Source organism: Pan troglodytes, chromosome 6, assembly GCF_028858775.2.
Source record: "Pan troglodytes isolate AG18354 chromosome 6, NHGRI_mPanTro3-v2.0_pri, whole genome shotgun sequence".
NCBI lineage: Eukaryota > Metazoa > Chordata > Mammalia > Primates > Hominidae > Pan > Pan troglodytes.
Genome location: NC_072404.2, coordinates 55,492,526 through 55,509,872, shown reverse-complemented (window position 1 = coordinate 55,509,872; position 17,347 = coordinate 55,492,526). Strand labels below are relative to the sequence as shown.

At 40.9% G+C, this 17,347-nt stretch overlaps 1 long non-coding RNA gene across 1 annotated transcript in view; it reads left to right on the top strand.

The window, feature by feature from the left end:
* LOC104005055 (uncharacterized) overlaps window positions 1-17,347 on the top strand; it is a 41,032-nt gene that overhangs the window by 5,626 nt on the left and 18,059 nt on the right. The window contains exon 2 of the long non-coding RNA XR_678199.4: window positions 10,104-10,194. This is a non-coding gene — a long non-coding RNA (uncharacterized LOC104005055). The remainder of the gene's footprint in view (window positions 1-10,103; window positions 10,195-17,347) is intronic.

Sequence of the window (17,347 nt, the reverse complement as noted above, 5' to 3'; positions counted from 1 at the left end):
AACTGATCAATTCCTGTGACAACTGCAAAATATTATACGTAATTAAGAAGCATATTGTTTTCAACAAAATGGATAAATAAACTGTGATGTATTTATATAATGAAAAACCATAAAGTGCTAGATATAAATGAGTTACACTTGGAGAAGAACATGGATCAACCTCACATACATAATATTGACTGAAAGAAGCAGACATAAAAATATGTATTTCATAATTTTATTTAAATGAAGGCTATTTGTGACAATAGGATTTGCTTATTTCTGTATTTTTATGTGTGAATATATTTTAGAATTTTTAATACTCATGCCCTTAATAAATGGTATGTACTAATATTATTGCCATTTATCAAAATGTCATTACTTTTTTGATTTACTTTTCCCTTACAGACTTCTCAAAATAGATGTAGCATGTTGAAGACCCCGAATTAGTGACAGGAGGATTTAAGTGCTAGATCTCTCTTTAATACAATGTAAAATTGTCGGAAAATCATATAGTTTCTTTATAGATTGGCTTCCTCATTTGCACACCAGATAGTGCTTTACAAGGCATAGAACAAGGACATCTAACTATGGGCCAACATAGTTGCAACTCTACAATTTGACTCAAAGAATAACAATGACATCTTTTGTTTTTCTAATTTGAAAGATAATAATCTAATCCTTCACTTCATGAATGTAACTACTTTGCAATTTTTGATAGGTGGAAACTATTCTTACAGGGCTTTAGGATAAATTATGATATAACCATAATCTGTCAATAACAAGCAAACTTGAACATCAAGCAGATAATTCAAATAACACACACTTGTAAATATAAATCAGAGTTCGCTTTATGCCTGATAGTCTTTTCTGTATGACATGTATACTTTTCTAAAGCAAATAGGAGCTGGAGCAGCTGCAAACTTGGTGCTTGCCTATTTGTCCGTTGTTTGAAAACTGTGCAAATTATTAGCACTTGTACTATACTTGGATACTTGGAAGCCATTTTTGCAAAAAATAGGAAGCAATTTTATCCTAACATGGATTTTAAAGCAAGCATATTGGCTAGGAAGGCGCACTGGGCAGAGATTTACATCAAACTGACACTTCAAATAAAGAGTATCGTGGGGAAATGAGATGCCACTTGCCTCTTGAAAACTATGACCAGGCTTTGACCTTAGAGAAGTAAAAGGAACCTTTCTCTCCTTATGAAATTGGCTATATAAGTGCGTGGCTTGGATAAGCAAACACGCAGAAAAAGAGAATTCCTCTAGCATTGAATAAGTTAAATTATGTGCTTGTTGTACACAATTTTAAAACTGTAGAAGTTACAAATAAAAAAAATCAGCCATGTCCTCATCTTTCCAAGATAGAGTATCATTTGTTTTCACAAAATTGGAATCCTTCAGCACATTAATTCTCCATCTTGCTTTGTTCACTTAACATTCCATCATATAAATTTTCCTACATCATTTCTTTCCTTTAAAAATGCAGTTAATTACATTTTGTGATTACACATTATGAGTCCACTACAATTTGTTTAACCAGTACTCAATATTGGAGGTCTACATATTTGCTCTTGTTTACAAAAATGTGGTGAATATGTAAATCTGATAAATCGCTTAAAGTATTTTTTTTTGCTATAAGCAAAATAAGTTATTGGGTGACAGGGTGTCTTAATTTTTAAGGTTCTTCAGAAAACCAAGTACTGCATGTTCTCACATATAAGTGGGAGCTAAATTATTAGAACACATGGACTCATAGAGGGGAACAACACACACTGGGGTTTATTGGTGGGTGGAGGGTGGCAGGAGGGAGAGGATCAGGAAAAACAACTAGGCTTGATATGTGGGTGATGAAATAATCTGTACAACAAACCCTCATGACACAAGTTTACCTACATAATAAACCTGTACATGTACCCCTGAACTTAAAATAAAAGTTAAAAAAAATTACAGAATAGCTTCTGAAAAAAACTTTTTAAGATTCTTGAAGCATATTTTGAAGTTGCTTTCCCGAAAATTTTTTGTTGATTTTATATTCACAACAGATGTTGTGAATTTTTAAGTTTTTGAGTTAAATTATTAAATTGATAATGGATTCATACAATTATTTGTAAGGTTCTTTGACACCCTGACCCTAACACAGACTGGAAGGAATTCTTTCTTGTAGTCGTATTTCCCTCCACTACCCTAGGGAGTGAGAAGTTCTAGGATGACCAGGTGTGCTTGAGTACATTTGAGGACAGAGTTCATTGGTCAAAGCAGCTTTGAGAGCAGGGATTTGCTGGAAGTAATGAGAACTTCCTGTTTCTAGGGAGAGCAGATAATAAGAATCTATTTTTCTATGGGATAAAATATTTATTTCTCCAGAAATATTTTAAAGAAATTAAATGGTATATTTTTCTGGAAAGTTCATAATGCATGCTCTCCATTTTAGGCAGATATACCAAATAATGCTTAAAATAGTTTATAATATCATTACATGATATTAAGAGATAAATCAAGTCATCCTTTACATTCTTTTTATAGGATCTTCTCTGGACTTGTAATATAACCTGGTTTCTATTTTATATGATAGTGTTTTGTGGTTGTTGGTGGTGGGGGGACTTCTCTCGTTTATTGTGTCCTCCTTAAAATCTAGCACTCAGCCCCATAGGCAAACACTCATAAAAACTTGTTGAATGGAGCAATCACTCATAAAAATTTGTTGAATGGGGCAATGAATGAATCAATGAATGTGTACATGAGTTTTATGTGTGATAAACTAGTTACTAGATTTAGCACTAGGATGATTAATCAGTTTATTAGGTCCTTCTTGGTTCTTCCCTCCCAAGCTACTTGAATAGTTCAACATTACTTGAACAGTTGGGTGACCTAATTTGTATTGTATTGCTTTTGCCCAGTCATTCTTAGTGTTGGATTCATAGAGTTATCAACTGTTGGAGTGGTTTCAATGCTTGGAATCCAAGGGATAAAGTAATTAAAGCAAACAAAACAGGGGCACAATAAAATGTTTCCTAACTTTAAAATTTTGTAAAAAAGATAATAAATACCACCATTAACTTATGCTATCACTTTTATTTCACAGGATAGAAGTCATTTTGACATCCCCAAATAGGAAGAATTTACCCTTTGGAATTCTTCTGAGAGCTGATTGTATATCTAACAAATACTTAATTGTTTGTTGATTGATTATTTTTTTTTTAGTATTGAAGACAAAATGTTTATTTTTTTCAAAGAAAAATGGCAATAGCCAATTAGAAACCTACTTATTTTTTCAACTGCAATTTTATTTTCATTACATGGAGAAGTGACTTACTGACTTACTATTTTAAATAGCTCCTTCCCCTTCTCATCTGAAGTTTATTGCCTACTTGTGGTGAATCCTTCCAAAGAGATCATTCCACTGTCCCTCAAGTTCTGAGGCTTTGTTTCTTATACCAAAAAATGCAAAATGTAATTTCATAGTGTTATATGTGTGTGTCAATTGTTAAAAATGAAAAAAAATTGGAATAGGCAATTAAGTTGAATTTTTTAAAAATCCACACAAATGGGGCTTGGTTGAAGCAGAAATCCATTCCTGTGCTCCAGGACATCTGATTTGGCTCCATGAGTCTTTGTAAATTGTCTTTTTTATCCTAGCCACATTATGATTTTAATAATATTAATTCAAATGTAAAGAATAATTTCATGGCAAAATATCTTGTGTGTGATTGAACTGAGGATATGTTGGCATGGGCTGGCATTTAGGAACTAATGACAAGAATACCCTCCTTTCCAGTTTGAAATTCCTCTCTTAGTGTCTGTGCACCTGATCCTTAGCATGGGAGGTAACCCCTTTGTGCTGTGGGAGGCACTGTCACATTGAACATATCTGAGACCTTCAATATTTGGTAGAGCCGGAGCCTGTATCTCTTTTGCTCTGCAACTGTTTTATGAGAAACTCCTGAAATATGCTCCTGTAAATTTGAAATTTTAAATAGAGTGACCTATTCATAGGTTTATAATATGAATGGTATATACCAGTTTATAATACAAAGGAAGAGCTCTTGCCCCCTTCCTCCCCGCATACTTTCATACTTTCTCTCAATCTGCAGGAGGGCTATTTTTCTTTTTCTTTGCTTTTTCTCTTTTCTTTCTTTCTTTCTTTCTTTCTTTCTTTCTTTTTTTTTTTTTTTTTTTTTGAGACAGAGTTTCCCTTTTGTTGCCCAGGCTGGAGTGCAATGGCGTGACCTCGGCTCACCGCAATCTTCGCCTCCCAGGTTCAAGCAATTCTCCTGCCTCAGCCTCCCCAGTAGCTGGGATTACGGGCATGCACCACCACTTCTGGCTAATTTTGTATTTTTAGTAGAGGCGAGGTTTCTCCATGTTGGTCAGGCTGGTCTTGAACTCCCGACCTCAGGTGATCTACCCACCATGGCCTCCCAAAGTGCTGGGATTACAGGCATGAGCCACTGCGCCCGGCCTGGGCTATTTCTTTAAACCCATATTTTCAAATTCTTCTGGGAGCTGATTCTATTTCTACTAAGTATTTATTTAATTATTGATTAATTGATTGACTTCACACTTATATAGTGACCTCCTGCCAAGGCCTCAAGGCCCCCCTAAAGTATCTTCAAGTGACTTAGAAAAGGCTGGTGCCTGAGTGCACAGCTTAGTAATCAGACGGGGGCTGGACTCAGTCCCACTGGGTGATGATCTCTGGGCAAGTCACAACAACAGTAGCTATGTGTGGCACCCCCACTTCAGATTATGCTGGACAAGGAATGGGCCTTTCTTTCTTCAGCCCCTCCCGATTCTCTTGGGTTGTCAGAGACAACCCAAGATGTACTTGGTTACACTTGATGCCTCTTGCTAGTAATTCCTGATCTTGGCCCACCCTGGTTCTATTTAAGTCATCATGCCAAGATCAGGAGAACCCAATCCTTCCAGAATGTTTAAACTTAACATGCACCCTATTTTGACTTTGGAACAAAGTCATGCACACACTCACCCAAAGAAATGCTTTCTTTAAACAGACATGCCTACAATCCTCCTGGCGTATGACTTCCAGGAAGTAAGTTGCATTGAATCAAATTTTGCTATGGGCACCAACAGATTCATTTGAGGTACAAATTTTGTCAGGTTATAGTATGAGTATTAGAATAAGACTGTAATTTTTGTTGCTCTGGTTTAATTTATGACTCAAGACCAGTAGCTGTTGCATCAGATTAAAGGGAATTAGCAAGAGCTCAGCAGACCTTACAAATAAGGTCTGCCATTTTCTGTAGAGTATAAAATGTTCTCTGATCTGGGCCCAAATAAAATCATACAGAGTTGTATTATTGAGAAAGAAAATGAAACACCAAAATTTTATATGGATGAAGATCAATGGGTCCTGAAAACAGCTTTTCAGAGTATTTAATTAGTTTGATAGGAACCATCCACAATTCTCTAAATTTCCATCACTGAGGAAAAAATACAATATTCCTTTGTTTACCATGGTCTTTGAAAGCAGAACAAAGAGAGAATCCACTTAGATTGCCTTAATACCTTTATTTTCCAACATTATAAAAGACAATCTCATTTGTACCCAAAATAATAGTGGCTGGCACATGTGCACTGTTTGCCAGGCATTCTTCTAAGCTTATATATATATTGGCTTGTTTAAGGAATTCAGCTTAGCCAGACCATAAGAAAATTGGAATCTGAAGTCTTCATTTGTATCTTCCAGGATTGCATGGTATTTTAAATTTCTGCTTCTCCTTAGTTCCTGAGAACTGGAAAATTAGGATGCACAGACTCCTTTTTTTTGTATCTTTTAGGGGTTGCATAATATCACTCATGTGTGTTACACATTAATTTTCCTCCTAACCCTTTCCTCTATTTGCACATGGCCAGAGATGACCTGCCCAGAGGCGGCTTCATAGGAGAGATCAGCTCCTGGGAGTGGAATCTGAGCACTTTAGCTCACTCTATGGGTTGGTCTGAGTCAGATGTCTTCCCTGTGTCCAGTAGGCTGTGGTGACATCGGTAGGAGTCATGAGGTACAATCTTTACCAGAGACCATCCTGAAGTGATTTCAGACTTGGAGAATGGGCTGTCAGTCGTCCCAAATCACATCTAGGAACCTTGAAGAATGGGGCCTCTGCAAGAGGAGGTGGGCTGGGTCTTCTTGGTGAGTTTTGCAGCCAACGTCTGCCAGGATGGTGTGTGGTAATGGTGAGCCAGGCAAGGCCGGGGTGGAGCCTCTGTCCACTGCTAGGAGGCTGCAGATTCCTGAAGGTTCTTCCAGACGTGCCTCTAGATCTCCCCATCATTCCTGTTGGAGTTGATTTCTAACTGTTCCCTCTCTTTTCACGTCTCTCTCCTCTACACCTCAGACAGAATTACCCTTCATAAATACGCATTGATCCTATGGATTTACTATTAAAACTTCATTCATTGATCCCCATGGCTTGCAGCAGCAGCGTTTACGGGGTGCCAGGTACACTGGTCAGTGTGACCCAGTTGGCGAGCTGGTAGGAGGGGGCTGTAGGTGCCACCGCTAAAGGGCAGGAAGCGCCATCGCGGCGCCTTATCCCTGGGCTCCAGCTCTGGGGAGTTGGAGTCACTGCGGGAAACCGAGGGGGGCTGGCCTGAGGAATTCTCACCGTGGCGCCTCCTCTCCAGCCGCGGCCCACCTTCTGCTTCAATTCGCCTCCTGTCAGCCTTAATATTCTCTCCCAGTCTAGACACCATTTCCTGAAAGTCCCCCTCATCCCTCCCTTGTTTATGTTCTTTTCTGTGACCTAAAATGCTCTTGCACACCCTCCTTCCCAGCCTGCAGAGACTCGTCTTTATGAATCTCATCTTGTTTCTTGGCGCAGCTTCCCTTTTCCCATCTGGCTCGGGAAGCCGGCTGCTCCTCCTGGTTTCTCTGTATTGGACACGTATTGATCACAGCGCTCAGTGTTGCTTAGTGAGGCCTCTGTTCCTCCCACCTCACCGCGGACTCCTGGAAGGTGGTGAGCATTTCTATTCATCTTCCTTTCCACAGGCTGCACTCAGCCTTCATGGGCACACTTTTCTGCTGAGACTCAGAAGTCTGAGTGCTTGGCTTGCAGGTGCTTGGCCATCCTCTCTGTTCTCCGCCGCCCTTCCTCAATCTCCTTGATTGATCCCTGGGCCGCCGCTTGCTTCAGCTCCTTGTGTTCGTTCGTGAGTCGAGGCTGTGGTGGAGTCTGGAGGTGCTGAGCCGCTCTGGGACTTTGGAAAGGCTCCTGGAACATCTCCACTTAGCATTTTCACACCATCACGATGATCTGTCAGCACTATTATCTCCACCACGGGATGACGAGCTGTCCTGACTTGCCCTGAACTTTCCTGACCGGACTGAGGAAACCTCTCAGGCCTGGGCAAACCGGGATGTTCAGTGTCGGTAAATCAGAACCTGGATTCCTCCATGGCAGGGCTCTACGTGTTTTATCTTTCAATCCCTGTAAAGTAGTATGGCACTGGAACAGAGGAAATGCTCACTAAATGTTTGCTGAGTGAATGAATGAATGGATTAATTGCAAAAGGCTGAACAACAGCTAGGAAAAAAAAACAAACAAACAAGATTCAAGCTGCTGATTAGATGGCGCTGACTATGAGGGTAGGTTTTCCCAGCAGCCCTCCTGGTGCAGCTGCAGCCAAAGCTTTAACCTAGAAGCATGCATTTCAATGCTAATGCTTCATGGTGTTGTATGATTCCCAGGGAAGAGCAAACACTGGTGCTGAGTAAGCTGCCCACTTTTGTGTCTATTGCATTTTAAGTAGGAAGCCAAGAACAGAGGCAGGATGCTCTGAGGACACAAGCTAAGCCTGCTTCTAGCTCTCAGCTGCCTGTTACTCACTTCTTGCCTTAATATTGATTTCATTTATTTTACTCCCAGATTTGTGGCAATATAATTTCAATAGATAGTTTACTATTCAGCAATGGTCCTTGTAACCATAAAAAAATCTCTATTTCATTGTCGATTTTTCCAGGCTTCCAGTTCGGGGCTGTGGATCTGATGATGTGGTGTCTTATGTGAGGGGGTCGAAGATCATTCCTTACAATGCTTGGACCCATCCGCACACCAGTTGTTTATATGAAACATTTGCCAGATTAACAGATACCTACTTGAGCCTCTTCTGGGCCAGGAATTGTCTTTGGTTAAATGCCCTCCCTGAGAAACCAAGCTTAAGGGCTCCTGACCCAGGTTGGGTTAGGGGTGGGAGACACCTAGACCAACTGTGCGGGGAGCGTGGAGCCTGAGAGAAGGATCCAGGAGGCCATATGGGAGGAGCAAAGCTCAGTAAAGTCATGAATATGAGGACACTAGGCAGACAGGGACGAGAGGTAAATTAAGGAAATCATTGCAAGTCAGAAGTTTCAAAGTCAGGGTTGGAAACAGCACCTGGAGAAATTCCCTGATGACCCGAAAGAGAGAATCTAAAGCTGCCTGTTTATTCCTGGGCAGAAAGGGAGCCAGTGTGGACAATGCAGCCTGGCTGCTCTCTACCTCTCCTATTGCTGGGAAGACCCGTTCACCAGACCAGCCTGGAGCAGTGGCTTAGGCAACCCTCAGATGTGAGTCCTGCCTCAGACCCTTCCACAAATGATTTAATATCATGAAGCCTCAGTTTCATCAGGTATAAAATTAGGTGAGGATCAGGCTGTCCTGGGTAGTTTGGGGGATCATTAAGTGAAAGAATTTATACAGGCAATAAAGGACTAGCTTGGTCATAGTTGTGTGTTGTCATTCATTTGAGAACCTCTTTGGATGACTTCAGGTTCAGCACACAATGAAATGTGAACCTGTGAATCAGCCCCTTAACATATACTCATGCTTTCTGGGAGCTCCCTGCAGAGGTATCAAGGGCAAGCAATCTAGTAGTCACCGTAGAAAAAATACTTAGGTAACCACAGTAAAAACTAAAACCTGCAAAGTGCTAATAGCTAGAAGTATAGCTAAAATAACATTGAGTTTTAAAGGAGAGAGAGATTTGTTGTATGTTCTATTTCCCAGGCTGAGATGTCTTCACAGAAAAATCTGGGGGGGTGTCTAGAGAGGTAATAATTGGACCAGTGATTCTCAACTTGGCTGCCACATGTGGGAATTTTTAGATATTAAATATGCTTGGTTCTACCTCCAACCTACTGATTTGGGGTGGGGCAGGGCCATGTGCATGACAGAGCTCTACACACCTCTCATGCCTATCAGGAGCACACATGTGGGTCTGATGCATGGAGAGGTTTGGTTTTGGTGCACGTAACTAGAAGTTATAGAAAACAAGGAATTGTAGGTGAGGGCATACTGCAGCCTGCTCTGAAGCCTGTGTAAAGAGGTTTGAGTGTCTGTCAACGGATTTTGGGAAGCAGAGTTGCATGACTAGACCTAAACTTTACCAAGCCCCTCCTAGATAAAGAAGGTACATGTTTAGAGGCTGCAGAGGTATCCCAGGTGATATATGAAAAAGTCTCAATTTAGTGAGTGGGATAATATGGGACTAGAAGTGGGAAACAGGCATCCTTCTGGAGAGGCAGTTTGAGGTTCCTAAGTGTCCATTCACCTTATAAACATTACTGTGCACTGTGCTATCAGCAGGCACTGCACTTTCAGCACTGTGCTAGGGGCTGGGTGTATATGCAGTGAAGAAGCTACAGTGGCTACCTTCATGATGCTTACACTGCATTAGCATCCTATTTAATGGAAAAAATTGTCACACATGTGACGGCTTCAAACAATACAAATTTATGATCTTATAGTTCTGGAGGTTAGAAGTGTGAAATAGGTCATAGAAGGCTAAAATCAAGGTGTGGGCAGGGCTGCGTCCTTCTGGAGGCTCCAGAGAACTGATAACCTTTATTTCCAGCTTCCAGAGGCTGTCTGTATGGCTGGCTTGTGGTCCCTGCCTCTGTCTTCAAGGTCAGCAATGGGGGTGAGTCGCACACCACGCCACTCTAACATTGACTCTTCTGTCTCTCCCATCCACATTTAAAGGATGCCTGAGATTCCATTGGCTTTGCTTAGATGACATTGGGTAATTTTCTTATCTTAAAGTCAGTGGATTACTAACCTTAATTCCATTTACAAACTTAATTCTCCCTTACCATATGTCATCATATGTTCACAGATTCTGAAGATAATGCATGGACATCTCTGAGGAGGCACTCTTCTGCCCATCACACACTATGCTGAGGGAAGCCAGATGGCAAGATAAACAGGTACATGAATTGCATGCATTTCTGTATCTATGTGCATTTGTATACATACATAACTTCACATCAAGGAATGCATATTGACAGAAGCAAAGAAAATGCTGTGATGGAGAATAAAATGGAGAACAAGTCTGTTGGAAGAGGAGATATCTGTGCTGAGAACTGAGAGAGAACACAATCTCTCTTCCAATTTCTCTTCTCTAAGAAAATAGCTTTATGGTTTACACTCATTAGATTGTTTTGAGGATTGAATGATGTAAATGATGTAACAATTTTCACAGAACATCTAGTAGTGTCACTGATGATTCCCCAATGCTTAGAATAGTTTCTTCACAGCGGTGGCTGCAGAACAGCGGTGGCTGTAGAACAGCGGATTTTGGTGACCCCCAAATGCTGCTGCCCGATCATTCCTCTGGAAGTTTTGTCTCAGAGGAGTACCCGGCCGTGTGAGGTGTCAGTCTGCCCCTACTAGGGGGTGGCTCCCAGTTAGGCTGCTCGGGGGTCAGGGACCCACTTGAGGAGGCAGTCTGCCCGTTCTCAGATCTCCAGCTGCGTGCTGGGAGAACCACTACTCTCTTCAAAGCTGTCAGACAGGGACATTTAAGTCTGCAGACGTTACTGCTGTCTTTTTGTTTGTCTGTGCCCTGCCCCCAGAGGTGGAGCCTACAGAGGAAGGCAGGCTTCCTTGAGCTGTGGTGGGCTCCACCCAGTTCGAGCTTCCTGGCTGCTTTGTTTACCTAATCAAGCCTGGGCAATGGCAGGCGCCCCTCCCCCAGCCTCACTGCCGCCTTGCAGTTTGATCTAAGACTGCTGTGCTAGCAATCAGTGAGACTCTGTGGGCGTAGGACCCTCCGAGCCATGTGCAGGACATAATCTTCTGGTGTGCCGTTTTTTAAGCCCGTTGGAAAAGCGCAGTATTAGAGTGGGAGTGACCCGATTTTCCAGGTGCCCACTGTCACCCCTTTCTTTGACTAGGAAAGGGAACTCCCTGACCCCTTGTGCTTCCAGAGTGAGGCAGTGCCTCGCCCTGCTTTGGCTCCTGCATGGTGCACTGCACCCACTGTCCTGCATACCAGAATCTCTGGGACACATTCAAAGCAGTGTCTAGAGGGAAATTTATAGCACTAAATGCCCACAAGAGACAGCAGGAAAGATCCAAAATTGACACCCTAACATCACAATTAAAAGAACAAGAAAAGCAAGAGCAAACACATTCAAAAGCTAGCAGAAGGCAAGAAATAACTAAGATCAGAGCAGAACTGAAGGAAATAGAGACACAAAAAACCCTTCAAAAAATTAATGAATCAGGAGCTGGTTTTTTGAACAGATCAACAAAATTGATAGACCGCTAGCAAGACTAATCAAGAAGAAAAGAGAGATGAATCGAATACACCCAATAAAAAATGATAAAGGGGATATCACCACTGATCCCACAGAAATACAAACTACCATCAGAGAATACTACAAACACCTCTGCGCAAATAAACTAGAAAATCTAGACGAAATGGATAAATTCCTCGACACATACACCCTCCCAAGACTAAACCAGGAAGAAGTTGAATCTCTGAATAGACCAATAACAGGCTCTGAAATTGTGGCAATAATCAATAGCTTACCAACCAAAAAAAAGTCCAGGACCAGATGGATTCACAGCCGAATTCTACCAGAGGTACAAGGAGGAGCTGGTACCATTCCTTCTGAAACTATTCCAATCAATAGAAAAAGAGGGAATCCTCCCTAACTCATTTTATGAGGCCAGCATCATCCTGATACCAAAGCCTGGCAGAGACACAACAAAAAAAGAGAATTTTAGACCAATATCCTTAATGAACATTGATGCAAAAATCCTCAATAAAATACTGGCAAAACAAATCCAGCAGCACATCAAAAAGCTTATCCACCATGATCAAGTGGGCTTCATTCCTGGGATGCAAGGCTGGTTCAACATACACAAATCAATAAATGTAATCCAGCATATAAACAGAACCAAAGACAAAAACCACATGATTATCTCAATAGATGCAGAAAAGGCCTTTGACAAAATTCAACAACCTTCATGCTAAAAACTCTCAATAAATTAGGTATTGATGGGACATATCTCAAAATAATAAGAGCTATCTATGACAAACCCACAGCCAATATCATACTGAATGGGCAAAAACTAGAAGCATTCCCTTTGAAAACTGGCGCAAGACAGGGATGCCCTCTCTCACCACTCCTATTCAACATAGTGTTGGAAGTTCTGGCCAGGGCAATCAGGCAGGAGAAGGAAATAAAAGGTATTCAATTAGGAAAAGAGGAAGTCAAATTGTCCCTGTTTGCAGATGACATGATTGTATATTTAGAAAACCCCATCGTGTCAGCCCAAAATCTGCTTAAGCTGATAAGCAACTTCAGCAAAGTCTCAGGATACAAAATCAATGTACAAAAATCACAAGCATTCTTATACACCAATAACAGACAAACAGAGAGCCAAATCATGAGTGAACTCCAATTCACAATTGCTTCAAAGAGAATAAAATATCTAGCAATCCAACTTACAAGGGATGTGAAGGACCTCTTCAAGGAGAACTACAAACCACTGCTCAATGAAATAAAAGAGGATACAAAGAAATGGAAGAACATTCCATGCTCATGGGTAGGAAGAATCAATATCGTGAAAATGGCCATACTGCCCAAGGTAATTTATAGATTCAATGCCATCCCCATCAAGCTACCAATGACTTTCTTCACAGAATTGGAAAAAACTACTTTAAAGTTCATATGGAACCAAAAAAGAGCCCGCATTGCCAAGTCAATCCTAAGCCAAAAGAACAAAGCCAGAAGGCATCACACTACCTGACTTCAAACTATACTACACTGCTACAGTAACCAAAACAGCATGGTACTGAGACCTGGTACCAAAACAGAGACATAGATCAATGGAACAGAACAGAGCCCGCAGAAATAATGCCACATATCTACAACCATCTGATCTTTGACAAACCTGACAAAAACAAGTAATGGGGAAAGGATTCCCTATTTAATAAATGGTGCTGGGAAAACTGGCTAGCCATATGTAGAAAGCAGAAACTGGATCCCTTCCTTACACCTTATACAAAAATTAATTCAAGATGGATTAGAGACTTCAATGTTAGACCTACAACCATAAAAACCCTGGAAGAAAACCTAGGGAATACCTTTCAGGACATAGACATGCACAAGGACTTCATGTCTAAAACACCGAAAGCAATAGCAACAAAAGCCAAAATTGACAAATGGGATCTAATTAAACTAAAGAGCTTCTGCACAGCAAAAGAAACTACCATCAGAGTGAACAGCCAACCTACAGAATGGGAGAAAATCTTTGCAATCTACTCATCTGACATAGGGCTAATATCCAGAATCTACAATGAACTCAAACAAATTTACAAGAAAAAAACCAAACAACCCTATCAACAAGTGGGCAAAGGATATGAACAGACACTTCTCAAAAGAAGATATTTATGCAGCCAGAAAACACACGAAAAAATGCTCATCATCACTGGCCATCAGAGAAATGCAAATCAAAACCACAATGAGATACCATCTCACACCAGTTAGAATGGCGATCATTAAAAAGTCAGGAAACAACAGGTGCTGGAGAGGATGTGGAGAAATAGGAACACTTTTACACTGTTGGTGGGACTGTAAACTAGTTCAACCATTGTGGAAGTCAGTGTGGCGATTCCTCAGGGATCTAGAACTAGAAATACCATTTGACCCAGCCATCCCATTACTGGGTATATACCCAAAGGATTATAAATCATGCTGCTATAAAGACACATGCACACGTATGTTTATTGCGGCACTATTCACAATAGTGAAGACTTGGAACCAACCCAAATGTCCAACAACGATAGACTGGATTAAGAAAATGGGGAACATATACACCATGGAATACTATGCAGCCATAAAAAATGATGAGGTCATGTCCTTTGTAGGGACATGGATGAAACTGGAAACCATCATTCTCAGCAAACTATCGCAAGGACAAAAAAACCAAACACCGCATGTTCTCACTCATAGGTGGGAATTGAACAATGAGAACACATGGACACAGGAAAGGGAATGTCACACTCCAGGGACTGTTGTGGGGTCGGGGGAGTGGGGAGGGATAGCATTGGGAGATATACCTAATGTTAAATGACGAGTTAATGGGTGCAGCACACCAACATGGCACATGTATACATATGTAACTAACCTGCACATTGTGCACATGCACCCTAAAACTTAAAGGATAAAAAAAAATAGTTTCTTCACATACAAGGGCCTCAATAAACACTTGTTGAATCAAAAAATTCATTTTGAGTTTTGTGCTGGTGCAGCAGGGATATTATTTTTGGAAACATTTTCAGACGTATTTCTATATTCTGACGATTTTTGCCTTCGAGACTTCACCCTGACTAAAGCAATGAGTTTTAGTGCTTTAGAGAGAGAAGACATACCTGCTAAATCAATAAACTCGTTTCTCCAGTTTGACTGTCAAAGTAGATTTTTTTGCTTAAATCTATATCAAGAAAATAAGGATTGTAAATCAGACTTTGTGAGGACAAACAGGAGCTTGAGTAAAAGCAAGAGTGAGAGAGAAATAACTTTCTGAGGCCTTTTGGAATACCAGAAATCAAACCTGGAGGCAGCGCATTATGGCATTCCTGTTCCTTCCAGAAACGTGGAGTGGACACCTGCACCTATGCCGGCAGGAAAGTCAGCTGTGCAGTCAGGGAGAAGGAGGGGTAAGGAGAGAAGAAAGAGAAGGGGGAGCAGCACACAATGTAGGGCCAGGAGACTCTGCAAGCCAATTCCTTCAAAACTTGTAAGATGGTTCCAGGGAAGGAGACAGGAAGCAATCCTGAAAGACTGGCATTTCCTCCTCTCCTTGGAGCTTGTGCCTTGAAATGGGGTTTCTCAAAACATGTTGATGGATATTGCATGTGAGAAGAACATCAGGAGCATAGCTCCTTTTGCTGGATGTGCAGTCATTTAGGGCAGTGGCTCTGAAACTTCAGGACACGTCAGAATCTCCTTGAATAAACGTCAAGAGCTTTAAGGTACAGATTGCTGGACCACTGCCCCACCCACAGTTTCTTCTTTGGTTGGTCTGGGGAGATGCTGGTGTTTGTGGTCTGGGACCATACTTAAAGAATTACTGCTCTAGGGGAAGACCTCTGCCCTATGCTGGACAAGGATAAATTGAAAACTTTGGAAGCAGGGGGCAAGAGATTTTTTTGGCACCATTTCTGGGTCCCTTTGATCTTCCTATGCCATAAAAAGAAACTGGAAATTCCTCTGAATTCACTTAGAGGAATTTTCTCACTTTAGTCACTGAGAATACAGTGGACTAAACAAACTTGGGGTTAGGATTAATATAACCCTGAAGGCAGAGAGTGTGAGAATGGATGCTGGAGGCAGGCACTTCAGGAATAAGTTCTTCTCTGGCAAGGGAGTTGGAATCTAAGTGATAGGGTATTTTGACTGAAGAAGTGAAGATTTAGCTAAGAAAAAAATTTTAATTTTGTAAATCAGTCTAAGTTTCTTGGTTGGTACTTACATCTATTTTACTTATTTATTTTCTGCTCACACTGTCTTGGATGGGAGACTATGTGAAAGATGGACTGTAAACGAAATTTGAAAGCTGCACTTTTTTTCTCTAAACATAGTTAGAATATGGTGTCTGTAAAGCTGAGATCTTACTACTTTCATTCACTTGTTACTATCTGCTTCTGCCCATTCAATTGTAAGTTCTTTAAAAACAAGGACCGGCTGGGGGCGCGGTGGCTCACGCCTGTAACCCCAGCACTTTGGGAGGCCGAGGTGGGTGGATCATGAGGTCAGGAGTATGAGACCAGCCTGGCCAACATAAAGGAAACCACGCCTCTACTTAAAATACAAAAAAAAAAAAAAAAAAAAAATTAGCTGGGTGTGGTTACGGGAGCCTGTAGTCCCAGCTACTCGGGAGGCTGAGGCAGGAGAATCACTTGAACCCAGGAGGTAGAGGTTGCAGTGAGCTGAGATCAAGCCACTGCACTCCAGCCTGGGTGACAGAGTGAGACTCCATCTCAAAACAAACAAAGAAACAAAAACCCACAAAGTCCTTGCATGTCTTGCTGATTCAAGTAAGTGCTTGATGGATATTTAATAAATGAATAAATAGAAAAGAAGGATCAAAGTGTAGTAGAAATGGTCACCAATGATATGAGGACATATAAAGAAAGAGTACATAGCCATTAAATTATTTTCCAAAATATCCAAAGTTATATAGAAATCTTTATATTATAGTGTTAACAGTAAGAGTTATAATTCGATATGTTCTCAATATGCAAAGAGGAACTTCTCTGGGAAAAGCACACCCAATGTAAACAGTTACTCTAGGAAGTGGGTTCATGGGTCATGTTTATTTTCTTCTTTATGCTTTTCTGCTTTTGCTAAATTCACCTATTTAATGTTGGCACAGGCTCTTCGATGAAAAATGCTATGCCAAGTGAGTGCGCATGAATATTGTCCAACGGGCCCCTATTAAAGGAACATTATTGTAAATGAAAGTTATTGCTTTAAGGAATGTAGCCATGAGATCTGCAATGATGAGAGCACAGGGAAGTGGGAATGTAATTTAAAAGACCAAGCAAACCGTGGCTGCACAATACAAGCTAATTCTGGTGATGGTAAATAAAATAGTCCCTTGTTATTCTCATCAACTCAAGCACTTCCTGCAGCCCTGCCATGCCAGAATGCAGGGAGCTAGCAACCGAGGTAGATGTCCATGGCAACTGGGGGAAGACTGCCTCATCCATAGTCATGATCTTTCCATTTCAAACCAAGCAGAGGTGTTTCTTATACACATAGTGCACAAGGAAATGAAAAAGCATTCGAGAGTTCTAATGCTTTCCTGCCTTTTCTCAAAGGGTTCATAGGCAGGCCAAGAATATAGATATAGATGTAAATGTAGAGGTTGATGTAGATGTAGGTATAGATATATGGATGTAGAAATTGGTATAGGCATATATGGAGCTGGAGATGATGCAGAGTTAAATATATAAATGTAGGTATAGGTGTGGATGTAGATGATGTTGATGTAGATATACAGATGTAGATGTAGGTGTAGGTGTAGATAAAGTTGATGTAGATGTATAGATGCAGGTGT